At 47.9% G+C, this 11,538-nt stretch overlaps 1 pseudogene; it reads right to left on the bottom strand.

Moving 5' to 3' along the window:
• Positions 1-230: 230 nt before the first annotated feature.
• Positions 231-9,796, bottom strand: LOC123101290 (probable purple acid phosphatase 20; annotated as a pseudogene).
• Between the last annotated feature and the right edge of the window lie 1,742 nt (positions 9,797-11,538).

Genomic DNA, 11,538 nt, shown 5'->3' on the forward strand with positions numbered 1-11,538 from the left:
GTGGTTGGTGTTTGCGTCAGCTGGATGTTCAAAATGCATTCCTTCATGGCATTCTTCAAGAGGAAGTATACATGCGGCAACCCCCTGGCTTTGTTGATCCTTCTGCTCCTCAACATATATGCAAACTTCACAAGGCTATTTATGGTCTCAAACAGGCTCCTCGAGCGTGGTATTCTCGGTTGAGTTCTCAACTGCAGCAACTTGGTTTTTCAACATCAAAGGCGAACACCTCACTTTTTGTTTTCAATCGTGCTGGCGTCACTATATTCATGCTTGTATATGTGGATGACATCATTGTGGCAAGCTCCTCCCCGGTTCCAACTACCAAGCTGCTCGCTGATCTCCATGTCTCCTTTGCCCTTAAAGATCTTGGCCCGTTGCACTATTTTCTTGGTGTCCATGTGCAGTCTTCGCCAGGGGGAATCATTCTGTCTTAACAGAAGTATATTGGCGATATCCTGCTTCGTGCCAACATGGAAAACTGCAAGATATCCACTACACCTATGTCTTCAAGTGAAAAACTAGACAAAGGCAGTGGAACACCTCTCTCTCGCGCGCGAAGACAGCATGAAATATCGTAGTTTGGTTGGAGCTCTTCAGTATTTGACACTCACGAGGCCGGACATCTCATTTGCAGTCAATCATGTATGTCAGTTCCTTCGTGCTCCAACAACTACGCATTTCTCGGCTGCCAAGAGGATCTTGAGATACTTGAAGTACACTCGTACCATGGGACTTTCTATCAAGAAGTCTCCTTCGATGCTACTGAGTTGTTTCTCCGATACAGACTGGGCAGGGTGCAGTGATGATCGTCGATCCACATGAGGCTTTACTGTTTTTCTTGGTCTGAATCTTGTATCTTGGAGTTCAAGAAAGCAAGCTACGGTCTCACGATCAAGCACGGACTCTGAGTACAAGGCTCTTGCAAATGGAACAACGGAGTTAATCTGGATACAATCAGTTCTTGGCGAGCTTGGTGTTTTCTTGCCATGCGCTCCTGTTTTGTGGTGTGACAATCTTGGAGCCACCTATCTATTTGCAAATCCGGTGTTTCATGCCAGAACAAAGCATATAGAAGTGGACTTTCATTTTGTTCGAGAACGCGTTGTTGCCAAGTCACTTGATGTTTGGTTTATATCCTCCAAGGAACAAGTGGCTGACATTTTCACAAAGCCGCTAGTTGAGAGTTCATTTGTTTCAAATATGTACAATCTGAATCTTCTTGTAGGTAGTTCAGATTGAGGGGGATGTTAAACCGTATATTGTTAGGATAAGATAGTTGTTAGTATCTAGGGTTTAGTATATCTCTTGTAACAACCCTTGATGTATATCCGGCACCGCCGCAACCCTAGTTGTCTGAGTATATATATGAGCTCTAGGCCGCCATTCCTGGTGAGCCAATCTAATCTACATCTCCTAGTTTCACAGCAACAACAATTTGTAGATATTGCATCGATCAGGAAAACGAATGAATTGATAAACACCACACATGCATCCATCAGGCCAGGGATCAACACCACGTATGCATCCATCATATTCGCAAGTGCAACTTGATGAAGTACAGGATCCAAAGGGTCTGGTGTTTTCTCTCTTTGACTTATCTGCACGTAGCATGCATATGGAATAAAATGTCACAAAAAAAACAACATATGAAGATGTTTTCTGCCCTGTACAAAGATCTGTATTGGTGGAGAAGAAACTCCCCTAATGCAATGGTGGAGGGATGAGAAAGGGGATAATATCCATGGGTTTCATCCTGCAGCAGCAACGTAGATGAATATGATGATTGGGGGCGTCGATCTCCTTCAGCGAAAGCGATGCCGTGGATCTGACGCGAGCGCCATCGCTGGAAGGACAACAAGATTTCCAGCGTGCCTACCATTAGGAGGAGGCTACACCCAATTGCAGGAACTGTGGTCGGGAGGCAGTGACCTGGGAGGTGAACATATATACATGGATGGGTTGAGAATCGAAGGGGAAAAGATGCCCTCAAATTGATGAGCATGAGTGCTATGGTGCCTCACCCGTTTCATGCATGGGCATTTGTGGCCGGGAGAGCAACGTGGAGGCAGAAGGGATAGCGGCAGCAATAACGTGGTAGTGGGAGGGTCAACCAATAAGGAGGTTAATGCTAACATGTGGCCGGGGAGCGGCGGCCCAAGAGAGAGAGGGAGCTTCGGCCGTGATGGAGACTATCCGAGGAACAACATAGTGGCGACAGGGTGGTCGTTGGGCTGGCCGGAGTGCGTCGGTCATGGCGGCGGAATGTGCAGCGGCACCGGCGGGCTGGTGGAGCACCGGCAGGCGATGACTGATACGCAGTGCGGACGATGGGCACAGCCTATTGATTCTTTTTCTCATGGGCTCCCACCAACGATGATACACAACCCACGTCATGTACATCCCATTGATGATGTGGTATGAATGGTATTTTCTCAAAAAAAAGAATATGAAGGGTACTATTTGCAATTGATGATGTGGTTAGACTGCTGAGTTGGAGTGAGATGGATGGTTGCATATTGATTAGTGATGTTGATAACTTTAGATATTATAGATCCGATACCAATCCAGCACCATTCAACGGCGAGTTTAGGCTTCATGCCCGAGCCCTCGCTCCCGCTCGATTGTTACTATCCGGGTTAGAAGCGAGACTGGTGATCCACACCTGGTCGGCCACCACCGGCTGGTCGTCGTCGTTCCGGTGCCACGTCCACAACGCGAGTGTCGCATTCACCACCTGCAGCCTGCCGTGGCCGAAGCTCGCTTCCCGAAACACCGACGTCTTGGGCTGTGGGTCCATATACTCATCCGCCAGTCCTTCCCGGTTCCCGCCGTCTCCGATGGTCACGTGTATGTTGGGATAATCCAAACAATGCTTGAGTTAGTTTTGTGTAATCGTGATCAAGATGGCCGGGTAATTAAGTAGGTAAGTTGAGATGTACGTGGGGTGGTCGGTTTGCAAGCCGTGTAGTATTTAGAATTAGCATGCTGCCCGTGTCCTAGTTAGGTTCCAACGTGAGTCCGGCTAGGAGAAGTTGTTTGAGTCGGTTTAGGTTAGCTAGCTAGCCCGTGAGGTCGTTTATATATATGCACATCGGTGCATCAGATTGTAACATCGTGGAGAAAACCAGAAAATCAATAAAGAGGAGAAGAACAAGGCACGACACGTGCCTTTGGCCATCAATTTTCTGTGGACGTGTGTTCGTGTGATTTGATGTGATCGATCCTGTGGGCGAATTTCCAACAATTGGTATCAGAGCAAGGTTCGAGTCAAGCTGCGCTTGCCCCGGGGTGGCGACCCTGCTAGCGCCTCGGGGCGGGCAATAGAGTCGTTGTTGTAGCAATGGAGAGGAGCAGGCGATAAAGTCGCTGGTGTAGCAACAACGAGGAGCGGGCGATATAGTCGCTGGGATGCAGCGACGAGGAGGAGTAGACAATTGTCGTTCGAGCGGCAACAAGGAGGATCGGGCAGTTGTCGTTCGGCGGAGCGGCGACAAGAAGGCGGCGATGACGCTGTCGCAAGCGAGGCGGAAGGGCTGTCATCGGCAAGGCGTTGATGGTCGTTGATGGTTATGGAGGTGCCGAAGTTGCAACACCGAGAAAATCATCGAGATCATCGTTGGAGGGTGCAAGGTGGAGATGGCGAAGTTGCGAGCCATCATCAAGGTGTGCACATGAGTTCTTGTAAGGTGCGTCCAAGATCTCAGGTGTGTAAGTCTTCTGCTGCAGTTGAGACGCGTCACTGGCGGAGGAGAATTGAGAGCGAGAGCAGATGGAAAAAGAAATTTGTGCCTTGCGTTTCCGTTCGTGATCAAGGAGTTCCAGCAAGTTCGTATACGGTGGAGATGAGTTGCACGTATATGGCGAGTTGTGTTGCCGCTGGACAGGAGGTGTCGTTTGGTAAGTTGTGTCACCAATGACAAAGAAAAAAAGATGTGGCGGGTGAATAGATGTGTGTTCCCGTGTGCAAGTAGTCGACGAGAAGATGAAGATCAACATGAGGATGGACGCGCACCAGTTAAGTTGAGTTCCTACATAAGGCTATGCGTTTAGTCTGCATGTAGCACGCTAAGATGTGGCAGCGTGGCTGGTAGTCCGGATAATCGTTGTTTTCAGTCTACAAGTCGGCATAAAAAAGATGGTGATCAAGTGGTGGCCATCATTACAAGGAGAGAAGTTGTGGCCCGGTACGTCGCGTCACCGAAGGCAATCAGCGGGATAAGATGAAGAGGTGATCGTCTGCGTGTCTCATTGGATAAAGAGTCGGATGTTTGGATTAGGGGGTGATTGTTGGGATAATCCAAATAATGCTTGAGTTAGTTTTGTGTAATCGTGATCAAGCTGGCCGGGTAATTAAGTAGGTAAGTTGAGATGTACGTGGGGTGGTCGGTTTGCAAGCCGTGTAGTATTTAGAATTAGCATGCTGCCCGTGTCCTAGTTAGGTTCCAACGTGAATCCGGCTAAGAGCAGTTGTTTGAGTCGGTTTAGGTTAGCTAGCTAGCTCGTGAGGTCGTTTATATATATGCACATCGGTGCATCAGATTGTAACATCGTGGAGAAAACCAGAAAATCAATAAAGAAAAAAGAACAAGGCACGACACGTGCCTTTGGCCATCAATTTTCTGTGGGCGTGTGTTCGTGTGATTTGATGTGATCGATCCTGTGGGCAAATTTCCAATAATTGGTATCAGAGCAAGGTTTGAGTCAAGCTGCGCTTGCCCCGGGGTGGCGACCCTGCTAGCGCCTCGGGGCGGGCAATAGAGTCGTTGTTGTAGCAATGGAGAGGAGCAGGCGATACAGTCGCTGGTGTAGCGACAACGAGGAGCGGGCGATATAGTCGCTGGGATGCAGTGACGAGGAGGAGCAGACAATTGTCGTTCGAGCGGCGACAAGGAGGATCGGGCAGTTGTCGTTCGGCGGAGCGGCGACAAGAAGGCGGCGATGACGCTGTCGCAAGCGAAGCAACAGGGCTGTCATCGGCAAGGCGTTGGTGGTCGTTGATGGTTATGGAGGTGCCAAAGTTGCAACACCGAGAAAATCATCGAGATCATCGTTGGAGGGTGCAAGGTGGAGATGGCGAAGTTGCGAGCCATCATCAAGGTGTGCACATGAGTTCTTGTAAGGTGCGTCCAAGATCTCAGGTGTGTAAGTCTTCTGCTGCAGTTGAGACGCGTCACTGGCGGAGGAGAATTGAGAGCGAGAGCAGATGGAAAAAGAAATTTGTGCCTTGCGTTTCCGTTCGTGATCAAGGAGTTCCGGCGAGTTCGTATACGGTGGAGATGAGTTGCACGTATATGGCGAGTTGTGTTGCCGCTGGACAGGAGGTGTCGTTTGGTAAGTTGTGTCACCAATGATAAAGAAAAAAAGATGTGGCGGGTGAATAGATGTGTGTTCCCGTGTGCAAGTAGTCGACGAGAAGATGAAGATCAACGTGAAGATGGACGCGCACCAGTTAAGTTGAGTTCCTGCATAAGGCTATGCGTTTAGTCTGCATGTAGCACGCTAAGATGTGGCAGCGTGGCTGGTAGTCCGGATAATCGTTGTTTTCAGTCTACAAGTCGGCATGAAAAAGATGGTGATCAAGTGGTGGCCATCATTACAAGGAGAGAAGTTGTGGCCCGGTACGTCGCGTCACCGAAGGCAATCAGCGGGACAAGATGAAGAGGTGATCGTCTGCGTGTCTCGTTGGATAAAGAGTCGGATGTTTGGATTAGGGGGTGATTGTTGGGATAATCCAAATAATGCTTGAGTTAGTTTTGTGTAATCGTGATCAAGCTGGCCGGGTAATTAAGTAGGTAAGTTGAGATGTACGTGGAGTGGTCGGTTTGCAAGCCGTCTAGTATTTAGAATTAGCATGCTGCCCGTGTCCTAGTTAGGTTCCAACGTGAATCCAGCTAAGAGCAGTTGTTTGAATCGGTTTAGGTTAGCTAGCTAGCTCGTGAGGTCGTTTATATATATGCACATCGGTGCATCAGATTGTAACATCATGGAGCAAACCAGAAAATCAATAAAGAAAAAAAAACAAGGCACGACCCGTGCCTTTGGCCATCAATTTTCTGTGGGCATGTGTTCATGTGATTTGATGTGATCGATCGTGGACGAATTTCCAACAGTAACCGGCCCGCAGTGGTCCTCCATGCCGCCGTAGACGCGCGTGAACCTCTCGTACGCGTGCACGTGCCCCGCGAACACCGCGTCCACGCGCGCCGCGCCTCCATGGCGTCCCGCATGCCGTCGCCCTCCCCCTGGTGCGCCTCGTTGCTGTTGTACCACGGCGCGTGCACCAGCGCCACCACGAACGGCGTCCTGCCGCGGTCGATCCTGGCGAGGTCGCCCCGCAGTCACTCGTGCTGCGCCGTGCCGGCCTCGAAGCCCGTGTACGAGCCCAGCATGATGACAGGCACGATGCCGCCCGCGACGTCGAAGGAGTAGTAGAGGTTCGACCCCGACGGGGAGTCGCCGGCGTCGTACGGCATGCGCCACCGCGCGTTGTAGGCCTTGAAGGTACGCGGCTCGAGGAGCGGGATCCTCTCGATCTCGTGGTTGCCCTCGGTCACCATCCACGGCCGCGCGCTCGCCAGCGGCTCCACGAGCCGGCCGTACGAGTCCCAGCGCGGCTGGAGGAAGTCGGCGTACGACAGGTCGCCGGGGAGGAGGAGCATGTCGTAGTCGGCGGCCGCGATGTGCTGCAGCTTGCTCTTGGTCCAGCCGGTCTGTCCGAGGTCACCTGCAGGACGCCCACCGAAGCCATGCATGAAACCAGAGACCGAAATAAGTAAGGCGAAACTGAAGAGCATTTGATGTGATGTGATGTGATTCGATGCAGTACCGACGATGACGAAGGTGAAGGGGAGGCTGGCCGGCGGCGTCCGGAAGGAGAACTCGCGCGACGGGTCGGAGCTGCACCGGTAGTAGTACGTTGTGCTGGGTTTCAGTGGGCCGACTACGGCGTCGTGGATTTTCCCCGAGTGGTAGAGGGCTAGGTACGAGTAGCTCGTGGTGGTTCCGGTCGCTGAGAATGGGTACTGGCCTGAGGTCGTGCCGTACTCCACGACTGTCGGTGCATCGTCTTCAGTGATCCATGTCACCCTCATCTCGTCATGGCCAACAGTCGATATATGGACCTGAAAGTAGTAAACACAAAGTATTGGCAAGCTAGGCATTTCGAAAATTGGAAATCTTGTTTGCTCAATCATCGCATCTGATCGGTGGAACCCTATCTATATGTATAAAACGCGCGGTGGCGCATGCTCAATTGTCGAACAGCATTACTATAAATGTACACAGTAGATCATTAATCTATAAATTAATTTCAGTCATTTTACCCTTAATCATATGAACAGAAAGAAGGAATGTTAGCGTAATGTAGCTTCTCTAACATTCATGTTAGAGGATCCGATTCCCCGGTCAATACAGTCAATACATGCAAAATCAGTCAGGTCTGCTTTCAGTTTTGTTGGTTTGATTCGGTTCATTTTATATGGTTTATGATTTATATGGTTTTTATACTTCAGTTTATACGGTTTTATACATAGATACGGTTCCGTTTTGGTAATAATCATTTACTTTTGGTTTGGTTTCGGTAATGACAAAACTAATCAAAGTTGACGTGGATTTTGAGTAAACACATCACTTCACGTGTACATACATGATATATATCATAATGAGGAAAAAACAATTAGAAAGGGATATAGAAAGAACGTTGGATAAGCAGTCAGACTAATCACATAAACCGAAGCACTAAATGGGCTAGAAAGTACTGTGCTATAGCAGCCCATTACGGTTTTGAATCCAAAAAAAACTCAATTTTAGTTAATTTGGTTTAACCAAATGGTTTTTGGTTTCTAACAAACAAAACCGAAACGCAAATGGTTTTCAGATTTCAAAATTGAAACCGAAACCTGAAAAACCCGAAAATATTAGTTCAGTTTGATTTTTTGGGTTCGGTTGTTTGTTTTCTGTTCGGTTTTGCACACCCTGAAAAATCAGGCATCAGCATAGCTAGATCTAGATGCACACAACCCAACACGTCTTGTATAGATGCCGGTTTAGTCTTCAGATGGGCTCTACAGCCACCTAGGTTTTGTTAATCTTTTTCTCATGTTAATTAGCTATTGTTGTAGAAACAATAATCTAAGTAGTTACTATACGATCACCAATTCTCAAAAATAATTGACTTGTTTTCTTTTTACTCCATGCACTAATACAATCTCGCTCAGTTCTAGAATGAACGTAAATTAGAAATGGCTAATCCACCTCCTTCTAAAGAGATCTTCAAAAACAAAACAAAAACCTGGGGAATCAATCTGTTAGTCAACCGAAAAGAAAATCTTTAAGTCCACGATCCTGTATGCCAATTCTTTATATACTCCCTCCGTTCCTAAATATTTGTATTTCTAGGCATTTCAAATGAACACAACATACGAATGTATATAAACATATTTTAGAGTGTAGATTCACTCATTTTGTTTTGTATGTAGTCATTTGTTGAAATTTCTAGAAAAACAAATATTTGGGAACGAAGGGAGTAGAAATTAGGTACCTTTCAACGAGCTTTGCTTAGAAATGTGCAACCGTAGTGATTTTGTGCATATACAAACTTTTGTTGCAACTTCGTGTAACATGCAACTGAGTCGACTTATAATAGCAATTTTCTAGTTGACTATAAAATAGAAAATCCTCCTTACTGAGCACACCTATGCACATTATGCATCGGTTTGTTCTTTAATGACGAACTAAACTATTCCTTAACACTACATGGCAGCAACTTATGTTGAATGTTGTAGTTTATGGTTGGCATATCCCATTTACCTGTGCACGTCAGGAATTCAGGAGTACTACAGCGATGAACGATTTGTCTTTCTATTTGAAACGGGCAATGAGCAATTATCATGACTGACTGCGAGTACTATACGTAAGGAAGTAGTAGTAGCCACGTCATGGTGACAATGACCAAATTAGGCAAGTTTGACATGCTTGCTTCTAGTGCAAAATAAGCAGCCGAGCAGTTTCTTTCCCTCGCTTTCTTGAGCGATCGACAGTAAGCAAATGCTCTAAGCGATCCTTGGTGGCCTCCTCGTGTGATTCCAGTCATGCTGTTGGTCCAAGATACCAGTATCCAAGAAGCATAATCCATTGCCACCTTTCACTGAACTTCCTAGTATGGTTCAAAAGAATAACTTAACTTCCTAGTGTTCTATTTTAGCGAAATTGCCTACTATTGTTATCCATGGACGATGGACACCATGATCACAACGAATGCCACGCTCTGGCACATATAGCATGAGGTATTTTATTTTTGAAACGGAGGCAAAAGTTGTGCCTTATCGATTAATTGAGAAGAAGAGAGTTGCGTGATTAATTTACGAAGAAAAACCGGGCAGTGAAAAGATGAAGCATGAAGTATGATTATGGTATAATCATACCGTTGGACCAAATCACCTTTTCTTTCACCCCATGTACTGATTTGAGTTCGACAAAAGAAGCGAAGCGCAAACCACCCAAGACATATATTCACGGTGTGGAAAATGAATAATCATAAGGGAAATGCACTAATGCATACTGGATTTTATTCTCCAGGAACCGAAAGCTCGAAACAACTTCCATACAAGAACGACAACCAGGAAAGCATATATACCTGCATCGGCGTCTGACCACCGGCGTCCTTGGGCATGGAGAGCATCGCCCTCGGCCTGGGCCGCACGTAGGGCGAGGTGACGGCGAGCGAGGTAGGCAGCATGGACAAGACCAAGGCGGCGAGGACGATGAGAGCCAACGCTGTGCTCCCCGTTGCCATGGTCGAGAGAACGGAAGCAAAGTGGAGAGAGGGACAGGAGGTGAGGGCCCGAGGGTCAATATATATGAGAGAAAAAACTAACCGTGTATAGCAGAGCCAGGACACGCCGTCGAAACGCCTGATGTTAGTGGGCAACCACGAAGGAAGTCAGTTTAAATTGGACGTGTTTCGGGTCTGAAATCTGACTTTTGGACGTTGGCGCCTGTCAGCTTCGGCGGTGACTTAGGCGACTTGTTTTCGTTTCCTGCATACGTAGACAAGGGACGTCGTCGACCGCGGCTATGGTTGAGCCATGGGAAGCAAGCCGACGTGTGTGAGCCATGCTCCTCAGGTCCAGGGGCGGTTTGCGCGTTCGCTGAAGTTGGCAATTTGGCCTCGGCGGTCCAGCACGGTGCTACCGGCCTCCATCAACACGTGATGTAAAATCTGCCCTGTCTTTATATTTTGTGGTCCCAATTTGAGGCAGCCCTAAAAAACACCTCTATGTGTTGTAAATATACATATACAGCTCACGTGCGGCTGACGAAAAACCGTAGTGCGCACAGGCCCAACCGCCATGCTGAACATTTCGGGCGTAACAGTCACACCGCCTCCCATCTGTGCGTGACCCGCCTACCCTACCATCTTCGCCGCCACACCTGCCGCGCGTACATCACTTTCGCTGGTGTGGCTGCCTCGAATCTGAAGGTTGCCCCTGTCCGCCGTGTTGTTTGTGCGGCCGCACGAGCCGCCGCCGCAGCCAAAGGAGTTGCATCGGGCCACACCATCGCTCCGAAGAGCAAGGCCCTCATGCGGTGGCACGGGCGAGAAGAGGTCGTCACGGGATCTATCATTTGCTGCCTCGTGACCAAAGAGCAAGAAGGGCTCGGTGACGAGCGTTGTGGCTGTTCTGGCGGTGCCCCTCCCCCTTTCATCCCATCACCGTCCATGGAGGAGCCGCCATCACTTGTTGTCATGGCCACTGGCGTCCTCAACATGTTCGACGAAATGTCGCAAAGGTATAAAATTTTATTTTCTTTGTTTTTCTCTCTTTGTCATGGATTCTTCTTGTGTAATGCAATTATGAGGTGATGTGTGCCTAGGTTATTGAATTTTGATTTATGTAGTGCCGATAGTGATACTTTCTTGCACTATACAAATGTTACATCTCAAGGTTTTGTCTCTCAAAAACCACCCTCTCAAGACATGAAGTACAACGGGAGGAGCCCCATCTTGATATGGATTAGGAGGTTTTAAATGAAATTCCAAAGGGAAGAACAGGGAACTTCCAAGCCGAGGAAGACAAGTTGCTATGTTTGGCATGTAAGAAAATTAGTCTTGATGCGGTTGGTAGCGGGCAACCAATGAACACTTTTTGGGTGCAGATCAAAGAGTTCTTCGATGCATGCAACACTAGGGGCTACGACCGACTGGGCACTTCTCTACGCCATCGATGGTCCACAATATCCGCGGATTGTCAAGATTAGTTGACGTGCTTGACACATGTCAAACGCTTGAACCTAAGTGATACGAATGACCAAGACAAGGTGATTGTTCATTGAAATTTACCAATTATTTTCTTCATGTCTTATATGCGTAGGTGGTAACTTGTTTTCTCAATTGTGGTGTGTAGCTCAACATTGCTCAAGCTTTATTCAAGGGAAAAGGGAAAAAGGGTCGAAGAAGAAAGACAAAGCATTCACTTTGCATCATTGTTGGACAGATGTGGTATGTGAGAAGAAGTGCAAGACTGTGATGCAAAT

This window comes from Triticum aestivum, chromosome 5A (assembly GCF_018294505.1).
Source record: "Triticum aestivum cultivar Chinese Spring chromosome 5A, IWGSC CS RefSeq v2.1, whole genome shotgun sequence".
Lineage (NCBI taxonomy): Eukaryota > Viridiplantae > Streptophyta > Magnoliopsida > Poales > Poaceae > Triticum > Triticum aestivum.